The following is a 21,810-nucleotide window of genomic DNA, read 5'->3' as shown; positions in this document are numbered from 1 at the left end:
AATAGGCTGCCTTAACCTGTTTTATATTATAGAAGTCTCCTAGCTTGATTCTAACAGATTCAGCTAGCTTGTGGACTTCTCATTGTTGAAAAGTTTTTGTACATGCCAGAATTTTATGTATTTTTTCTAATTTTTTTTTATTTTAAATTTTTTATTAATTTATTTTTATTTTATTTATTAAATATATTGTTCTGTTATTTTATGATATCAAAGAAAAGTGTGATGGTTTTCTCCGTGTGCTCGTGATTATTCTTGTCAATACGTTTGAATCCTGATTATTCTAGTCAATATGATGATGGTTTTCTCCGTGTGCTCCTGATTATTCCTGAGGTTTCTTCAAGTGCTTCTGTCTATTCTGAGAATCAGCTCTCTGCATGAAGGATTTTTTATCTAATGAGCTATGACATTTATTTCGAGTTACATTTAATTCGAGAATTTATGCTACTAATTCAGCACTTGCAATTTTTTTTACCAGGTGGAATTAAAAAAAATAGTCAACCATTACTTAGTCAAAAATATATCATGAGACATCTGTGAAGCACTAACATGCAAGACGAATTTCCTTCTACTTGGTGTCTAGAAGCCATCCTTCTTTAACGATCGTTATTGAGCATTCCGCATCCGACATGAAAGAACTAAATAATATTTACCTGTAAGCAACATGTGGTTTCATCTGTTGATAATAAACGACAATACTCTAAACAGGTTATTTTGCATGAGATAAATTAACTCTCACCACTGAATAGTGCTATTGTAGTCAGTAGAGTCATGTATTCTCGTATCCACGTAGCCTCATGTCCTGGAAGCTTCGTAGCTCTGTAGCTTCGCAGTCTCGTAACCTTGTGTTCTGGAAGCTCCGTAATCATGATGCCTTGGAATCTCGTAGACTAGTAGCTACGTAACCAAGTAGCCTTGAAATCACGTAACCACGTGTTCGGGAAGCTTTGTAGTCCTGTAGCCTCGTAATAACGAAACCTTGTGTTCGGGAAGCGTCGTAATCTTGAAGCCTCACGATTACTTAACCATGTAGACTTGCAATCGCATAGTCTCGTAACCACATGACTCGTAGTCACGTAGTCATGATGCATTGGAGCCTCGTAGACTTGTAGCTATGTAACCAAGTAGTCTTGTAATCTTATAAGAATATGCTGTTGGAGCAGTTGGAGCAAAAGAGAAAATTCTGTCAAAGACAGATACGGCAATTGGAGCCTAGTAGACTTGTACCTACGTAACCAAGTAGCCTTGTAATGTTATAACATAATGCTACTGGAGCATTTAGAGCCAAAGAAAAAATTCAGCCTAAGACAGATGTCGCAATTGGAGCCATGTAGACTTGTAGCTTCGTAGTCATGTACTCATGTAGACTTGTAGTCCTGCATCCTCGCAGTCTCGTAAACTTGTGTTCTGGAAGCTTCGTAGCTCTGTAGCCTCGCAGTTTCGTAAACTTGAAGACTCGTAGTCACGTAGTGTCGTAACCTCATGGTTCGTAGTCACGTTGTCATGATGACTTGGAGCCTCGTAAACTTGTAGCTACGTAGCCAAGTAGCCTCGTATACTTGTAGCTACGATAACAAGTAGTCTTGTAATCTTATAACATAATGCTGCTGGAGTAGTTGGAGCTTTGTAGACTCGAAAGCATTTGGAGGAGTCTTGAAGACTCCTAGAATTGAAGCTTTGGAGCCGAGTAGAATTGTATCCTTGTAGCTTCATAGACATGTTGTTTCGTAGCCACGCAGCCTTTTAGCCATGTAGTCTCGCAACCATGTATAAGTCGTAACCAGCTAGATCCTTGTTGACTCGTAGCCTTGTAGCTTCATTGTCTTTTAGACTCTTAGCATTCTAGCCAAATATCATTGGAGCTGTTGAAGCAAAAGGCAGTTAGAGCCAATTACTGTTGGAACCAATGATTTTTGTAGCCAAAAGACTGTCGGAGTCAATGATTGATGGAGCCAATGACTATTGGAGCCAATGACTTATGGAACTAAAAACTGATGAATTCATAGACTGATGGAGACATTATATCCTAACTTAACATTGACGATCGCATCCTACCGTATAATGTACGTGAGAATGTACCTCCTTTTTCCTTAAATGAGCTTTCGTTTTGTAGAATGTACTTCCTTTTGATTAACGGTGCGTCCAAAATGTGCTTCCTTTTTGTTGATGGAGCTTCCTAATGTGCTGCCATTTTGTTGATGGTGCTTCTAAAATGTACTACCTTTTTGGTTGGGGTTCTTGGTCCTCTTGTAAGCCTAAAAACATGTTACGATGGTTTAATTGAATATAAATAGCTGACGATGAATAAGGTCGTGAGGTTCGGAAATAACTGGTCTATACGTCTGACATTGTTTATGAGCCGGCCTCGCGGTCCGAAGACGGTTGTTCTATATGTATAGATGGCTTTGTGCATGAACGGTTTAGAGGTTATTTTAAGTATCAAAAACTAGACTTTCATGTTAGGCTTATCGGCAACGTATTTAATTCGTCGAACATTGTCGTATATTGTCTTGAGTTGTTTTTCGTAGAGTGAATAATTGATAAACTCCGCGAAAGGTAATGGAAACCAAAATATAAAATTTATTTAACATTAAGTTACACTTATCACTGGTCAAGAAGCAAACAGACGACAGCAATCCATTGATTCAATATGTAAATAAATGAGTTATTTTTTAGGTAAATTTTGGAATTTTTCCCGAATTTATAAGTCAATAAATACAAATATCTAAGATGACAGTCGTAATGGCTTATAGGATTATGGCAGTATTTGATTTTGGGCCTATTAAAATTATTATTTTTTTACATAAAATTATTATTTTTTGCTTCGCCGAAGGATCGAACCAAGAACAGGAATCGATATAATCAATCATTCCTTTAATGAGTGATTTTATTTTGACGAATTTTGGATTTTTTCCCGAATTTCTAGCTAAATAATTACAAATTACCAAGATGGCACCCAAATTACAAGATGGCGGGAATTTTAGTAATAATAAATGATTACTTCACTCTAGCGGGTAACAATAAAACAAGTATGATGATAATGTACTCTATAACACGAGTACACACAAGATGGAGTCATCCAGCAGATGAAAACAAGATGGTGGCAATGACCTCTAGCATGTGGTAGCTGCTGGTAGCATGTAATGAAAATAAAATGTTGGATCCATGATGGTCGTCAAGGACAAAGTCAAATTTCAAGTTCAAAGTCAAATATCAAGGTCATGGTCAAATTTCAAGGTCAAAGTCAATTTTTAAAGGTCAAAGTCAATTTTCAAAGGTCAAGGTCAATTTTCAAGGTCAAGTTGATGGTCAAATATCTAGGTCATGGTCAAATTTCAATGCCAACAGTCGAGGTATAAGGTATGGTGAATAGAAAATTATACTAGAGTGTCGCCAGCACACTCTAGCAGACGAAATCAAGATGGTGGTCTTCAGTGGACGAATACAAGATGGCGGACATGACGTCATACTAGCTGACGATATATACCTTGTTATTGATGGTGGTAGGTTAGTCTGTAGGTGGCTTCTGTGGAGGAAGGATCTGTCGTTTTTTTTAATTTTTTGCTCTTACCGGTTTCGAACCATGGACGGGAATCGATCTAATCAATCAGAATTCTAATATGTTATTTTTTGGTGAATTTTGTAATTTTTTTCATTAAAATCGGGTAATAAATAAAGATTTTCAAGATGGCGCTTTTCACGATATTTGATACAAGTAGTGACATAATTCAGAACGTCGCGTGTGGTGTAAGATGTTTTTATTACTTTTTATTGAGAATTTTTTAAATATATAATAAATTACTGGTTTTCTCCCGCCGGAAATCGAACCGAGGACCGAAAACAATTAAGTAACTAAACATTTGAAGTAGACAATTTTTTAAATATTTTTTTTTTTTTGGAATTTTATTTGGAATTCCTAGAATAAAAATTACGGATTTTCAAGATGGCGACCGTAACGATAATTGCAACAGTTACGTCTTAATACTAGATCGTGGTTCTGTCTCGAACAGGGGATGTTATTATTACTTCAAATTATAAAAAATTACAAGTCGAATATGCATGTTATTTTTTATATAAACCTTATTTAATTCTCAGTCTGGTAAATGTCTTGATGGTTGTGCGGTTAAAGGCGTATGTTTTCAAACCTAGAGACAGAGTTGCGATGGTTCGAATCAAAACGCTTCCAAATGTATTTTGCATTAAAGAATTAAATTTAACATGTCGATTAGGACCATAATAGCTATGGTAGGTAATGGAACATCGACCTTATGTGATGAGACAGAGCTACGCTGGCACTCTCTAGGAACAAACAACAGAAACAAAGTCGACGGTATCCAATATGGCGGCCTCCAGTGGAACAGAAAAAAAATCAAGAGCGTTGCTGGCACTCTCTAGTAACGAACAACAGAAACTAAGTCGACGGCATCCAAGATGGCAGCCTCAAATGGAACAGAAAAAAATCAAAATGGCGGCCATGAAGAAAATTTCATTAAGAGTGATGGGGCGCTCGATTTATAGATGGTGGAACCAAGATGGCGGGTCCAATATGGTCGCCGGGGTCGAGGCCGAGGTTAAAGGCCAGGGTCTAGGTCAAAGGTCAAGGACACACTTATCAAAGGAGGCCGCTTTGATGTCATAATCCAAGATGGCGGTCGGCACCACACAAAAAACCATGTACACTCATCTCCTCACTCTGGACCCTGGTGTTGGAGCCCCATTCGTATACTACTTCATACAATTTCAAATTATTGGCATTCAAAGCATTTATAATCGAGGAAAAAGTTTCTAAGGAAAACATCAGAGAAATTAGAGTAAATAAAAAATATATCATCCCTTTCGGCTCGGCTTACAGGCGTACATAGATTTAGAAGTACCTATTCCTTCTGGAAATGTTTTTGAAGCTTCTATAAACTCTAGTAACATTTTTAGAAATAAATGTACATAAAATACTGTATGTTTGCAACTATTCAAAAAATGGTACCTCCACAGCGGGGAATCGAACCCCGGTCTCCCGCGTGACAGGCGGGGATACTGACCACTATACTACTTTTTTTTTTTTTTTTTTTTTTAGTTTATTAGTTTATTGTGATATCATGTGCATGTACATAACATTACAGCTCACATCAGATTACAGTCAGCACAAATGGGTTACACGATACTGATACCTCGCCCCTGCGGATTAACACAGTCCCACACCATCTGTACAAATTTCAAAACATGAAAAGGTAATGTCCAAACCTCCTTCTTAACGTATTGTTTTTTACCATAGACCATTTGTCACGTCGTAGCTGGGATATGAAGTCCCGCAAGAAGTATGGCACTTGAGTTTTGAGCACAAAAGCTATCAAATTCGCCATCAGCCACACAGCCGCCCGCCTCTTCACGGTAGGGAAGGCTGTGATGTCGAGGTAGCACATGCGGTCCGCGCACACGTCCCGTGGAGGTAGGCAGAGCAGTCTGGAAAGTTTGGTTTTACACCACTCCCACAAGGGGCGCGAGAATGAGCAAGCACATATGCGATGGAGGGCGGTGTCACGGTAGCCACAGAGTTCGCAGTGGTCATCCTGGGATAACGCAATGCGTTTCTTGCGATAAAGGGTGGGTGTCAGGTCGTTGACAAATGTGAAAGCTTCGGCACGGAGATGAGTAGGTAATTCAGGATCAGAAACGTTTTTCCATATGTTCAGCCAACGCAAAGAAAGGATCTTATTCTGAATATTCGGCACAGAGGGTGTTGCTCGTCGCTGGAAACCATACAGTTGTCTTGTGGAGACATGCGTACCTTCGGGAAGTTCGGAAATCGTCGTGCGAAGGTGATCGGCGGCGGACTTGTAGTGTCGGGGTAGGCGCTCCCTGGCGCCCCATGCGGCTGTGTACAAAGCCGAGGAGCGACCACCCTGTAAGACACGTTGTATGACGCATTTCTGGAACAAGGCTCGTGCTTTTTGCTCATGCTCAATGAGTCCGAGACCACCTTTACTGACAGGCATCGTCAGCTGATCGCGGCTGACCTTGAAGAGGAATCCTTTCCAGATAAACCATCCAATGTATTGCCTGATTTGAGCTGCAATCGCAGCTGGCATGGGGAACACCTGTGCCATGTACCAGAGTTGTGAAAGGGAGTACATGTTAACGATATATACACGTTGGATGATGTTGAGGTTTCTAAGGTGTGACTCAAGCAGGCTACCACGAACATTCCGCACCACTCCGTCCCAGTTCTCTTGAATGGTATGACCGATGTCACCCGTGAAAAGTATTCCAAGTGTCCTGATCGCATCCGTAGACACGAATGAATGCTGTGGCACAATCACATCTGGCGCTGCTTTCAGATTCAACACTTTGGTTTTCGCGAAGTTGCATTTTGCATGCGTTGCCTTGTGGAAGGCCTCAAGAATAGCATGAGCGGCCGTGAGTTCATGGTCACTACGCACAATGACCGTAACATCATCTGCATACCCAATGCACGTTAAAGGATTCCCTTGAATACTCAGTCCTGAGAGAGTAGAGTTAAATTTCCTTATAAGGGGCTCAATATAAAGGACGAAAAGTACCATCGAGAGCGGGCACCCTTGTCGGACAGAGGAGCGAATCGGAAATTTGTCACCAAAACAACCATTGATGGACATCTTCGAGGTTAGGTTCTCACGGAACGTGCGTAGGACAGCTCGAACTGTCGGAGGGAAGCAAAGGTGCTCGAGCACCCTGTCGAGGAAGCTCCATTGCACCCGGTCAAAGGCCTTCTCAAGATCAATGTTCAGGAGGGCGACAGCGCCCGGCGTTGTGCGCGCCAGGAGCTGCACATCGCGGAGCGCAGAAGTGCCATGTGTGATGGACGTCCCCTTCACAATACAATGTTGGTCCGGCCCGATGACATCAGACAGCGCTGATTTAATACGATTGGCATACACCCGTGCGATGATTTTGTAGTCAGCACACAGAAGCGTGATAGGCCTATAGTGGGCTACTTCACGTGGCTGTGGTACCTTGGGTATGAGCACAATGATTCCCTCTGTTTGCGTGCTGCACAGACGCCCTCGTCGAATGACCGTGCGCGCCATTTCGCAAAATTCCTCTCGAATCGTTGGCCAATAGTGCTGGTAGAATTCGTAGGGGATACCGTCCACACCAGGGGATTTGGTTTTTGGGGCCCTCCGAACGATGTGTGTGATCTCTTCGTCAGTTGGGTCGGCCTCCAGATGGTGCTGTGCTATGTCGTCAAGGCTGCTGTCATACACATCGAGGAATGACGTCCCTTCATCATAGTCAATGTCGTGGTCCGCATAGAGTTCCTCGTAACTACTTGTAAATGCTGCGAGGATGGTTGTGGAATCCCTTACGACCGTGCCATTCGCGTCCACAACCGAGCTGATGTGCCTTCGTGTACGCCTCTTCCGATCTCGCATGAGGGAGTGAATGCTAAGCCTTTCTTGCTGTAGCGCACTCTTGGTGTTATTGAATACAATGCGACTTTCCATGTTCGCTCGGTGTATGGCGATGATCCGTTCCTTAAGGCGACGGGCTTGATCCCTCGGATTGGTAACTGCGGTTGGATGCGTACTTAATTCCCGCAGGGCCCTCTCGTGCAAATAGAGAAGGGAGTCCTGCTCCCGTCTACAACGCCCGCCATGGTGCTTAAATAATTTGGCCAGACCTGGTTTGACGCAGCCATCCCACCAATCCGCTGTGTCCGCGTACCTCTGTTTACATCGCAACCAATGAGACCAGCGCCGATGAAAATCATTGTCCACTTCAGTTTGACCCAACAAGCGTGTTTGTAGTCTCCAGTAGTTACGCCCAGGTGTGGGTGAAACCTCCGGAGCAGCCACAGTACAAACGACCATGTAATGATCTGTGACAGCCACTGGCACCACATCATATGATCGCGCGTTGTGTCGATGCGTGCGGGACATATAAAACCTGTCTAGGCGCGAACTAGATGAATAGGCATGAAAGGTGTAATGTGGTGTGGGTACTTGAAGAATGTCGACCATGTCCTCCACATCAATGGCAGTAACGAGCTCATGCAGTGCCGTGTTAATGGGGTAGTGTCCACCAACGTGATCACTGGGTGTAATTATACAATTGAAATCTCCACCTAGAATAAGACCCGTGCCATCATTCCTTATAAATGGAAGGATTTCCTGGCGAAAAAATTCCTGGCATTCTGTTCGACGCTGAGAGCCAGAGGGGGCATAGACATTCACACATTGTCCGATAATGCTCCTGCCAGTAGCGCTGGAGGGATTGAGCGCTATGAGTGTGCCAGAGATTATCCTCCCAGATGCGTGCGCTCTGATGTGCGTGAGTTCAAGATGGTTCTTTGTGACAACAATGGTTCCTCTCCCTTGAGGGCCGATGTTGGGGTACACATTATATTGGTCAAAATATGGTAGCCGCTCTAGCGCACACTCTTGTAAAAATAGTACGTCGATAGCGTGCGCACGTACAATGCTGTGTAAAGCATGAAATTTGAAAGGAGCTTCAATTGCACAAATGTTGACAGTGGCAATTGTTAAAACTCTAGTCATCCGCTACGTCTTTGCTACTAGCTACGTCATTCCCTCCCCCACTCTGTTCCGTTATGCTGATCGCGCCCCCCTTGATTTGCTCGATCGCATGTTGGGCAATGCGGAGTGAATATTTACGTTGTGAACGCGGGCTGTCCGGTAGGGCGGTGTCGCGACTTGGACTGCAACTCGCATGACGGGCCTTTTTGTCCTTGCGCCCGCTCGGGGGCCGTTCACGCCCACCGGACTTTTTGCCTGAGCGGGGGTTGGTGGAGTGCGCCTCCTGTGAGCATTCGGACATTCCGTCATCCTCCATGTCAATGGGCGTATCGAGTCGTATATCCGGGGCGGGCATGTCCTGTTGAGTCGGAGCAAGAGGTGATGCGGTAATGGTGGACAGCAGAGTTTTGAGTGGGACCGCCTCATAAGGCCTCTCCTCCCTGTCTTCTGACGTCAGAGTTTGTGCCGGCGGATGTAAGCTCGCCCCAGAGGTGGTGGGCCGGTCCCGCACTTCGTGCGGTTCTGTCGAGCGACTGCTCTGCGCGCCACTCTGCAGTGTCTGCGCCCACGTGCGCGGCGCGCCCGACCGCTCGCGCGGAAGAGTGGGGCAGGCCGCGCGGTGGTGTCCCGCCTGCGAGCAGTGACTGCAGGTCTGGAGTTGTCCGTCATACACTACGAACCCGTGATGCCCATCGACTACCAGCTGTGAGGGAATATTTTGATTGAGTTCCATTTTCACTATTCGTACCCCTGTCTTGGCTTTGAACTTGCGATACACCCCCCACATTTCGTCCACGCACGTGTGTATCTTTCCGTACGGAGTGAGCGAGTAAACAATCCGTTCATTTGGTACTTCCACGGGAATGTTTACGACCCTGACGGTTTTCAGGTTGTCTAGCGCCAGTTCTATGTCTACTTGTAGTGACTCACCGCTCGCTGCGTGTATCTGAGACGTTCCGCCGGTCTCTCGGATGATCCTCTCGCAGTGTAGTAGTGATGTCAACTTCACAAAGATGCACCGTTGGCGTCCGTCGACCTGTACAGCAATCACTTCGTCATCCTGCAGCCCAAGGGTCTCGTCGAGCCATCGGAGTAAGTCCAACGCGAGCGGTTTGGTTTGACACTTCACGCGAAGGGTATTCACTCGTGGGGTCGGTTGGCAAGTCGCCATGATGGTCCTGCGAAAGTCAGTAAGAAGCCTTTAGAATACGTTACGTGTAAGCCGCACGACACTTAACTCGCTCTCGCACTAAACCAGGAGAGTAACAGCGCACGAGACACGTCGCGTCGCACACGTCCGCTCACCACGCGAGCACGGGGCGGACTACTACCGAGGATTTATAATTGATGACTCTAAAATATTGTAGTTAAAATAAGTTAGTAATATTTATTTTTATAAATATTTTAATTTTAATATGTAAGTACCTATTATTTTACTATTTATTACTGAAATCATTTATTTCTATTTATAAAAGGGGTTGTCTGTAAAGTCGGTTTACGGACGTATATTTAACGTGATAACGTCATAAGAAAACGTTAATGAAAAATTGCATAGTTTTTAATTTTCAAATATTATTTACAGTTTTTGCAAATTTTATTTAAATAATTTGTTTAAATATAATCACGAACAATTAGTTAAATAGGCTGCCTTAACCTGTTTTATATTATAGAAGTCTCCTAGCTTGATTCTAACAGATTCAGCTAGCTTGTGGATTTCTCATTGTTGAAAAGTTTTTGTACATGCCAGAATTTTATGTATTTTTTGTAATATTTATTTTATTTTAAATTTTTTATTAATTAATTTTTAGTTTATTTATTAAATATATTTTTCTGTTATTTTATGATATCAAAGAAAAGTGTGATGGTTTTCTCCGTGTGCTCGTGATTATTCTTGTCAATACGTTTGAATCCTGATTATTCTAGTCAATATGATGATGGTTTTCTCCGTGTGCTCCTGATTATTCCTGAGGTTTCTTCAAGTGCTTCTGTCTATTCTGAGAATCAGCTCTCTGCATGAAGGATTTTTTATCTAATGAGCTATGACATTTTATTTCGAGTTACATTTAATTCGAGAATTTATGCTACTAATTCAGCACTTGCAATTTTTTTTACCAGGTGGAATTTAAAAAAATAGTCAACCATTACTTAGTCAAAAATATATCATGAGACATCTGTGAAGCACTAACATGCAAGACGAATTTCCTTCTACTTGGTGTCTAGAAGCCATCCTTCTTTAACGATCGTTATTGAGCATTCCGCATCCGACATGAAAGAACTAAATAATATTTACCTGTAAGCAACATGTGGTTTCATCTGTTGATAATAAACGACAATACTCTAAACAGGTTATTTTGCATGAGATAAATTAACTCTCACCACTGAATAGTGCTATTGTAGTCAGTAGAGTCATGTATTCTCGTATCCACGTAGCCTCATGTCCTGGAAGCTTCGTAGCTCTGTAGCTTCGCAGTCTCGTAACCTTGTGTTCTGGAAGCTCCGTAATCATGATGCCTTGGAATCTCGTAGACTAGTAGCTACGTAACCAAGTAGCCTTGAAATCACGTAACCACGTGTTCGGCAAGCTTTGTAGTCCTGTAGCCTCGTAATAACGAAACCTTGTGTTCGGGAAGCGCCGTAATCTTGAAGCCTCACGATTACTTAACCATGTAGACTTGCAATCGCATAGTCTCGTAACCACATGACTCGTAGTCACGTAGTCATGATGCATTGGAGCCTCGTAGACTTGTAGCTATGTAACCAAGTAGTCTTGTAATCTTATAAGAATATGCTGTTGGAGCAGTTGGAGCAAAAGAGAAAATTCTGTCAAAGACAGATACGGCAATTGGAGCCTAGTAGACTTGTACCTACGTAACCAAGTAGCCTTGTAATGTTATAACATAATGCTACTGGAGCATTTAGAGCCAAAGAAAAAATTCAGCCTAAGACAGATGTCGCAATTGGAGCCATGTAGACTTGTAGCTTCGTAGTCATGTACTCATGTAGACTTGTAGTCCTGCATCCTCGCAGTCTCGTAAACTTGTGTTCTGGAAGCTTCGTAGCTCTGTAGCCTCGCAGTTTCGTAAACTTGAAGACTCGTAGTCACGTAGTGTCGTAACCTCATGGTTCGTAGTCACGTTGTCATGATGACTTGGAGCCTCGTAAACTTGTAGCTACGTAGCCAAGTAGCCTCGTATACTTGTAGCTACGATAACAAGTAGTCTTGTAATCTTATAACATTATGCTGCTGGAGTAGTTAGAGCTTTGTAGACTCGAAAGCATTTGGAGGAGTCTTGAAGACTCCTAGAATTGAAGCTTTGGAGCCGAGTAGAATTGTATCCTTGTAGCTTCATAGACATGTTGTTTCGTAGCCACGCAGCCTTTTAGCCATGTAGTCTCGCAACCATGTATAAGTCGTAACCAGCTAGATCCTTGTTGACTCGTAGCCTTGTAGCTTCATTGTCTCTTAGACTCTTAGCATTCTAGCCAAATATCATTGGAGCTGTTGAAGCAAAAGGCAGTTAGAGCCAATTACTGTTGGAACCAATGATTTTTGGAGCCAAAAGACTGTCGGAGTCAATGATTGATGGAGCCAATGACTATTGGAGCCAATGACTTATGGAACTAAAAACTGATGAATTCATAGACTGATGGAGACATTATATCCTAACTTAACATTGACGATCGCATCCTACCGTATAATGTACGTGAGAATGTACCTCCTTTTTCCTTAAATGAGCTTTCGTTTTGTAGAATGTACTTCCTTTTGATTAACGGTGCGTCCAAAATGTGCTTCCTTTTTGTTGATGGAGCTTCCTAATGTGCTGCCATTTTGTTGATGGTGCTTCTAAAATGTACTACCTTTTTGGTTGGGGTTCTTGGTCCTCTTGTAAGCCTGAAAACATGTTACGAAGGTTTAATTGAATATAAATAGCTGACGATGAATAAGGTCGTGAGGTTCGGAAATAACTGGTCTATACGTCTGACATTGTTTATGAGCCGGCCTCGCGGTCCGAAGACGGTTGTTCTATATGTATAGATGGCTTTGTGCATGAACGGTTTAGAGGTTATTTTAAGTATCAAAAACTAGACTTTCATGTTAGGCTTATCGGCAACGTATTTAATTCGTCGAACATTGTCGTATATTGTCTTGAGTTGTTTTTCGTAGAGTGAATAATTGATAAACTCCGCGAAAGGTAATGGAAACCAAAATATAAAATTTATTTAACATTAAGTTACACTTATCACTGGTCAAGAAGCAAACAGACGACAGCAATCCATTGATTCAATATGTAAATTAATGAGTTATTTTTTAGGTAAATTTTGGAATTTTTCCCGAATTTATAAGTCAAAAAATACAAATATCTAAGATGACTGTCGTAATGGCTTATAGGATTATGGCAGTATTTGATTTTGGGCCTATTAAAATTATTATTTTTTTACATAAAATTATTATTTTTTGCTTCGCCGAAGGATCGAACCAAGAACAGGAATCGATATAATCAATCATTCCTTTAATGAGTGATTTTATTTTGACGAATTTTGGATTTTTTCCCGAATTTCTAGCTAAATAATTACAAATTACCAATATGGCACCCAAATTACAAGATGGCGGGAAGTTTAGTAATAATAAATGATTACTTCACTCTAGCGGGTAACAATAAAACAAGTATGATGATAATGTACTCTATAACACGAGTACACACAAGATGGAGTCATCCAGCAGATGAAAACAAGATGGTGGCAATGACCTCTAGCATGTGGTAGCTGCTGGTAGCATGTAATGAAAATAAAATGTTGGATCCATGATGGTCGTCAAGGACAAAGTCAAATTTCAAGTTCAAAGTCAAATATCAAGGTCATGGTCAAATTTTAATGCCAACAGTCGAGGTATACGGTATGGTAAATAGAAAATTATACTAGCGTGTCGCCAGCACACTCTAGCAGACGAAATCAAGATGGTGGTCTACAGTGGACGAAGACAAGATGGCGGACATGACGTCATACCAGCTGACGATATATACCTTGTTATTGATGGTGGTAGGTTAGTCTGTAGGTGGCTTCTGTGGAGGAAGGATCTGTCGTTTTTTTTAATTTTTTGCTCTTACCGGTTTCGAACCATGGACGGGAATCGACCTAATCAATCAGAATTCTAATATGTTATTTTTTGGTGAATTTGGTAATTTTTTTCATTAAAATCGGGTAATAAATAAAGATTTTCAAGATGGCGCTTTTCACGATATTTGATACAAGTAGTGACATAATTCAGAACGTCGCGTGTGGTGTAAGATGTTTTAATTACTTTTTATTGAGAATTTTTTAAATATATAATAAATTACTGGTTTACTCCCGCCGGAAATCGAACCGAGGACCGAAAACAATTAAGTAACTAAACATTTGAAGTAGACAATTTTTTAAATATTTTTATTTTTTTTTTTGGAATTTTATTTGGAATTCCTAGAATAAAAATTACGGATTTTCAAGATGGCGACCGTAACGATAATTGCAACAGTTACGTCTTAATACTAGATCGTGGTGCTGTCTCGAACAGGGGATGTTATTATTACTTCAAATTATAAAAAATTACAAGTCAAATATGCATGTTATTTTTTATATAAACCTTATTTAATTCTCAGTCTGGTAAATGTCTTGATGGTTGTGCGGTTAAAGGCGTATGTTTTCCAACCTAGAGACAGAGTTGCGATGGTTCGAATCAAAACGCTTCCAAATGTATTTTGCATTAAAGAATTAAATTTAACATGTCGATTAGGACCATAATAGCTATGGTAGGTAATGGAACATCGACCTTATGTGATGAGACAGAGCTACGCTGGCACTCTCTAGGAACAAACAACAGAAACAAAGTCGACGGTATCCAATATGGCGGCCTCCAGTGGAACAGAAAAAAAATCAAGAGCGATGCTGGCACTCTCTAGTAACGAACAACAGAAACTAAGTCGACGGCATCCAAGATGGCAGCCTCAAATGGAACAGAAAAAAATCAAAATGGCGGCCATGAAGAAAATTTCATTAAGAGTGAGTGGGGCGCTCGATTTATAGATGGTGGAACCAAGATGGCGGGTCCAATATGGTCGCCGGGGTCGAGGCCGAGGTTAAAGGCCAGGGTCTAGGTCAAAGGTCAAGGACACAATTATCAAAGGAGGCCGCTTTGAAGTCATAATTCAAGATGGCGGTCGGCACCACACACAAAACCATGTACACTCATCTCCTCACTCTGGACCCTGGTGTTGGAGCCCCATTCGTATACTACTTCATACAATTTCAAATTATTGGCATTCAAAGCATTTATAATCGAGGAAAAAGTTTCTAAGGAAAACATCAGAGAAATTAGAGTAAATAAAAAAATATATCATCCCTTTCGGCTCGGCTTACAGGCGTACATAGATTTAGAAATGTTTTGGAAGCTTCTATAAACTCCAGGAACATTTTTAGAAATAAATGTACATAAAATACTGTATGTTTGCAACTATTCAAAAAACTGTACCTCCCCGGCGGGGAATCGAACCCCGGTCTCCCGCGTGACAGGCGGGGATACTGACCACTATACTACCAAGGATTTATGCTTTATGACTCTAAAATATTGTAGTTATAATTAATTTAGTAATATTTATTTTTATAAATATTTTAATTTTAATATGTAAGTACCTAATATTTTACTATTTATAACTGAAATCATTTATTTCTATTTATAAAAGGGGTTGTCGGTAAAGTAGGTTTACGGACGATTATTTTACGTGATAACGTCATAAGAAAACGATAATGAAAAATTGCATAGTTTTTAATTTTCAAATATTATTTACAGTTTTTGCAAATTTAAGTTTAATAATTTGTTTAAATATAATCACGAACAATTAGTTAAATAGGCTGCCTTAACCTGTTTTATATTATAGAAGTCTCCTAGCTTGATTCTAACAGATTCAGCTAGCTTGTGGACTTCTCATTGTTGAAAAGTTTTTGTACATGCCAGAATTTTATGTATTTTTTGTAATATTTATTTTATTTTAAATTTTTTATTAATTAATTTTTAGTTTATTTATTAAATATATTTTTCTGTTATTTTATGATATCAAAGAAAAGTGTGATGGTTTTCTCCGTGTGCTCGTGATTATTCTTGTCAATACGTTTGAATCCTGATTATTCTAGTCAATATGATGATGGTTTTCTCCGTGTGCTCCTGATTATTCCTGAGGTTTCTTCAAGTGCTTCTGTCTATTCTGAGAATCAGCTCTCTGCATGAAGGATTTTTTATCTAATGAGCTATGACATTTTATTTCGAGTTACATTTAATTCGAGAATTTATGCTACTAATTCAGCACTTGCAATTTTTTTTACCAGGTAGAATTAAAAAAAATAGTCAACCATTACTTAGTCAAAAATATATCATGAGACATCTGTGAAGCACTAACATGCAAGACGAATTTCCTTCTACTTGGTGTCTAGAAGCCATCCTTCTTTAACGATCGTTATTGAGCATTCCGCATCCGACATGAAAGAACTAAATAATATTTACCTGTAAGCAACATGTGGTTTCATCTGTTGATAATAAACGACAATACTCTAAACAGGTTATTTTGCATGAGATAAATTAACTCTCACCACTGAATAGTGCTATTGTAGTCAGTAGAGTCATGTATTCTCGTATCCACGTAGCCTCATGTCCTGGAAGCTTCGTAGCTCTGTAGCTTCGCAGTCTCGTAACCTTGTGTTCTGGAAGCTCCGTAATCATGATGCCTTGGAATCTCGTAGACTAGTAGCTACGTAACCAAGTAGCCTTGAAATCACGTAACCACGTGTTCGGCAAGCTTTGTAGTCCTGTAGCCTCGTAATAACGAAACCTTGTGTTCGGGAAGCGCCGTAATCTTGAAGCCTCACGATTACTTAACCATGTAGACTTACAATCGCATAGTCTCGTAACCACATGACTCGTAGTCACGTAGTCATGATGCATTGGAGCCTCGTAGACTTGTAGCTATGTAACCAAGTAGTCTTGTAATCTTATAAGAATATGCTGTTGGAGCAGTTGGAGCAAAAGAGAAAATTCTGTCAAAGACAGATACGGCAATTGGAGCCTAGTAGACTTGTACCTACGTAACCAAGTAGCCTTGTAATGTTATAACATAATGCTACTGGAGCATTTAGAGCCAAAGAAAAAATTCAGCCTAAGACAGATGTCGCAATTGGAGCCATGTAGACTTGTAGCTTCGTAGTCATGTACTCATGTAGACTTGTAGTCCTGCATCCTCGCAGTCTCGTAAACTTGTGTTCTGGAAGCTTCGTAGCTCTGTAGCCTCGCAGTTTCGTAAACTTGAAGACTCGTAGTCACGTAGTGTCGTAACCTCATGGTTCGTAGTCACGTTGTCATGATGACTTGGAGCCTCGTAAACTTGTAGCTACGTAGCCAAGTAGCCTCGTATACTTGTAGCTACGATAACAAGTAGTCTTGTAATCTTATAACATTATGCTGCTGGAGTAGTTGGAGCTTTGTAGACTCGAAAGCATTTGGAGGAGTCTTGAAGACTCCTAGAATTGAAGCTTTGGAGCCGAGTAGAATTGTATCCTTGTAGCTTCATAGACATGTTGTTTCGTAGCCACGCAGCCTTTTAGCCATGTAGTCTCGCAACCATGTATAAGTCGTAACCAGCTAGATCCTTGTTGACTCGTAGCCTTGTAGCTTCATTGTCTCTTAGACTCTTAGCATTCTAGCCAAATATCATTGGAGCTGTTGAAGCAAAAGGCAGTTAGAGCCAATTACTGTTGGAACCAATGATTTTTGGAGCCAAAAGACTGTCGGAGTCAATGATTGATGGAGCCAATGACTATTGAAGCCAATGACTTATGGAACTAAAAACTGATGAATTCATAGACTGATGGAGACATTATATCCTAACTTAACATTGACGATCGCATCCTACCGTATAATGTACGTGAAAATGTACCTCCTTTTTCCTTAAATGAGCTTTCGTTTTGTAGAATGTACTTCCTTTTGATTAACGGTGCGTCCAAAATGTGCTTCCTTTTTGTTGATGGAGCTTCCTAATGTGCTGCCATTTTGTTGATGGTGCTTCTAAAATGTACTACCTTTTTGGTTGGGGTTCTTGGTCCTCTTGTAAGCCTAAAAACATGTTACGAAGGTTTAATTGAATATAAATAGCTGACGATGAATAAGGTCGTGAGGTTCGGAAATAACTGGTCTATACGTCTGACATTGTTTATGAGCCGGCCTCGCGGTCCGAAGACGGTTGGTCTATATGTATAGATGGCTTTGTGCATGAACGGTTTAGAGGTTATTTTAAGTATCAAAAACTAGACTTTCATGTTAGGCTTATCGGCAACGTATTTAATTCGTCGAACATTGTCGTATATTGTCTTGAGTTGTTTTTCGTAGAGTGAATAATTGATAAACTCCGCGAAAGGTAATGGAAACCAAAATATAAAATTTATTTAACATTAAGTTACACTTATCACTGGTCAAGAAGCAAACAGACGACAGCAATCCATTGATTCAATATGTAAATTAATGAGTTATTTTTTAGGTAAATTTTGGAATTTTTCCCGAATTTATAAGTCAAAAAATACAAATATCTAAGATGACTGTCGTAATGGCTTATAGGATTATGGCAGTATTTGATTTTGGGCCTATTAAAATTATTATTTTTTTACATAAAATTATTATTTTTTGCTTCGCCGAAGGATCGAACCAAGAACAGGAATCGATATAATCAATCATTCCTTTAATGAGTGATTTTATTTTGACGAATTTTGGATTTTTTCCCGAATTTCTAGCTAAATAATTACAAATTACCAAGATGGCACCCAAATTACAAGATGGCGGGAAGTTTAGTAATAATAAATGATTACTTCACTCTAGCGGGTAACAATAAAACAAGTATGATGATAATGTACTCTATAACACGAGTACACACAAGATGGAGTCATCCAGCAGATGAAAACAAGATGGTGGCAATGACCTCTAGCATGTGGTAGCTGCTGGTAGCATGTAATGAAAATAAAATGTTGGATCCATGATGGTCGTCAAGGACAAAGTCAAATTTCAAGTTCAAAGTCAAATATCAAGGTCATGGTCAAATTTTAATGCCAACAGTCGAGGTATACGGTATGGTAAATAGAAAATTATACTAGCGTGTCGCCAGCACACTCTAGCAGACGAAATCAAGATGGTGGTCTACAGTGGACGAAGACAAGATGGCGGACATGACGCCATACCAGCTGACGATATATACCTTGTTATTGATCGTGGTAGGTTAGTCTGTAGGTGGCTTCTGTGGAGGAAGGATCTGTCGTTTTTTTTAATTTTTTGCTCTTACCGGTTTCGAACCATGGACGGGAATCGACCTAATCAATCAGAATTCTAATATGTTATTTTTTGGTGAATTTTGTAATTTTTTTCATTAAAATCGGGTAATAAATAAAGATTTTCAAGATGGCGCTTTTCACGATATTTGATACAAGTAGTGACATAATTCAGAACGTCGCGTGTGGTGTAAGATGTTTTTATTACTTTTTATTGAGAATTTTTTAAATATATAATAAATTACTGGTTTACTCCCGCCGGAAATCGAACCGAGGACCGAAAACAATTAAGTAACTAAACATTTGAAGTAGACAATTTTTTAAATATTTTTATTTTTTTTTTGGAATTTTATTTGGAATTCCTAGAATAAATTTACGGATTTTCAAGATGGCGACCGTAACGATAATTGCAACAGTTACGTCTTAATACTAGATCGTGGTGCTGTCTCGAACAGGGGATGTTATTATTACTTCAAATTATAAAAAATTACAAGTCAAATATGCATGTTATTTTTTATATAAACCTTATTTAATTCTCAGTCTGGTAAATGTCTTGATGGTTGTGCGGTTAAAGGCGTATGTTTTCCAACCTAGAGACAGAGTTGCGATGGTTCGAATCAAAACGCTTCCAAATGTATTTTGCATTAAAGAATTAAATTTAACATGTCGATTAGGACCATAATAGCTATGGTAGGTAATGGAACATCGACCTTATGTGATGAGACAGAGCTACGCTGGCACTCTCTAGGAACAAACAACAGAAACAAAGTCGACGGTATCCAATATGGCGGCCTCCAGTGGAACAGAAAAAAAATCAAGAGCGATGCTGGCACTCTCTAGTAACGAACAACAGAAACTAAGTCGACGGCATCCAAGATGGCAGCCTCAAATGGAACAGAAAAAAATCAAAATGGCGGCCATGAAGAAAATTTAATTAAGAGTGAGTGGGGCGCTCGATTTATAGATGGTGGAACCAAGATGGCGGGTCCAATATGGTCGCCGGGGTCGAGGCCGAGGTTAAAGGCCAGGGTCTAGGTCAAAGGTCAAGGACACACTTATCAAAGGAGGCCGCTTTGAAGTCATAATTCAAGATGGCGGTCGGCACCACACACAAAACCATGTACACTCATCTCCTCACTCTGGACCCTGGTGTTGGAGCCCCATTCGTATACTACTTCATACAATTTCAAATTATTGGCATTCAAAGCATTTATAATCGAGGAAAAAGTTTCTAAGGAAAACATCAGAGAAATTAGAGTAAATAAAAAAATATATCATCCCTTTCGGCTCGGCTTACAGGCGTACATAGATTTAGAAATGTTTTGGAAGCTTCTATAAACTCCAGGAACATTTTTAGAAATAAATGTACATAAAATACTGTATGTTTGCAACTATTCAAAAAACTGTATCTCCCCGGCGGGGAATCGAACCCCGGTCTCCCGCGTGACAGGCGGGGATACTGACCACTATACTACCGAGGATTTATGCTTTATGACTCTAAAATATTGTAGTTATAATTAATTTAGTAATATTTATTTTTATAAATATTTTAATTTTAATATGTAAGTACCAGTGTTGTTAAAAGTACTCGGAAAAAGTAATTGGGCTCAATTACAATTACTGTGGTGATAATGTAACTAATTACAAGTAAAAATTACTTTGCATAGAAGTAATCAGTAAAATTACAATTACAATTACAATTACTTTCCGCTACTATTTTAAAACTGACCTATGATTCAATTTTTTTTTACACTTTGTTACATTAACAAACATACATATATGTTTTTTAAAAAATGATTTCATGTAATGATTAAATTAATTATCTTTAATTAAATGAATAATATTTGAGGACAAACTTGTTTGAGTAACATCAAAATACTTCATACAAGTAGCTACCTGTAATAAAAGTAACACTCTTTAAATTTTGGATTGACCTTACAAAACAATTGCATTTTAAAGTTCTCATCAGATAGATTCCCTCTCTTGATGGCAAAAACATCTTTACCAACACTAAAAAGACGCTCAACTTGACGGCAGCGATGTGTTAAATTTTAAAAATGCAGATTTTAGGATAGGGTAATGTTGGAGACACTGCAAGTCACTTTGGCTCTTCATTTTTGATTATATATGTTGTGTATACGATCGTAGCACTACAAGCGTAAAAATATAAACTTTACTAATACAAAAGTGTATGATCTTCTTGTTCTTAATTGTATTCATTATACGTTCCGAGAATAAAAGTAACGGCAAGTAAATATAAAGTATCGATTACCTTAATGTATCGATTACAATTAATGTTTTGTATTCCGATTACAAGTACGAATTACATTTTTTAAATGTAATTCGTTACAAGTATAAATTACTTGAAAAGTAATCGTTACAAGTAATCCGATTACTTGTAATTCGTTACTTAACAACACTGGTAAGTACCTAATATTTTACTATTTATAACTGAAATCATTTATTTATATTTATAAAAGGGGTTGTCGGTAAAGTAGGTTTACGGACGATTATTTTACGTGATAACGTCATAAGAAAACGATAATGAAAAATTGCATAGTTTTTAATTTTCAAATATTATTTACAGTTTTTGCAAATTTAAGTTTAATAATTTGTTTAAATATAATCACGAACAATTAGTTAAATAGGCCGCCCTAACCTGTTTGATATTATAAGAGATATTTCGCACGGTGGTTGGCCGGTTCTTGCACGCTCGCTCAGGCGGAACTAGACAATGAGTCATGCTTTTTCGTGCGTGCAGTCGGCGTTCATAGATTTATAATAAGTTATCACGTCAAAAAGATTATTAATTATTTTATCATATTCCAACCAATGAATATATTATGAATATTTTTAACTCAATGCGTCCAAAATTGAATGACTTAAGTTTTATATTAAGCCTATTAAGGTAGTTATGTAAATATTTTTTACCTTCATCAATATTTTTCATACCTTGCACAAATACTTACCTAAT

At 39.4% G+C, this 21,810-nt stretch overlaps 1 protein-coding gene and 2 non-coding genes across 3 annotated transcripts in view; 1 reads left to right on the top strand and 2 right to left on the bottom strand.

The window, feature by feature from the left end:
• LOC134534707 (phenoloxidase-activating factor 3-like) overlaps positions 1–21,810 on the top strand; it is a 115,295-nt gene that overhangs the window by 31,746 nt on the left and 61,739 nt on the right. The gene's annotated exons all lie outside the window — the stretch shown is intronic.
• On the bottom strand, positions 15,010–15,081 carry Trnad-guc (transfer RNA aspartic acid (anticodon GUC)). The gene has a single exon. It is a non-coding gene; the product is annotated as a tRNA-Asp (tRNA).
• Positions 20,246–20,317, bottom strand: Trnad-guc (transfer RNA aspartic acid (anticodon GUC)). Its single transcript has one exon. It is a non-coding gene; the product is annotated as a tRNA-Asp (tRNA).

The sequence above is a fragment of the Bacillus rossius genome, chromosome 8 (genome assembly GCF_032445375.1).
Source record: "Bacillus rossius redtenbacheri isolate Brsri chromosome 8, Brsri_v3, whole genome shotgun sequence".
NCBI lineage: Eukaryota > Metazoa > Arthropoda > Insecta > Phasmatodea > Bacillidae > Bacillus > Bacillus rossius.
This window is presented reverse-complemented; position numbering and strand designations above follow the sequence as displayed.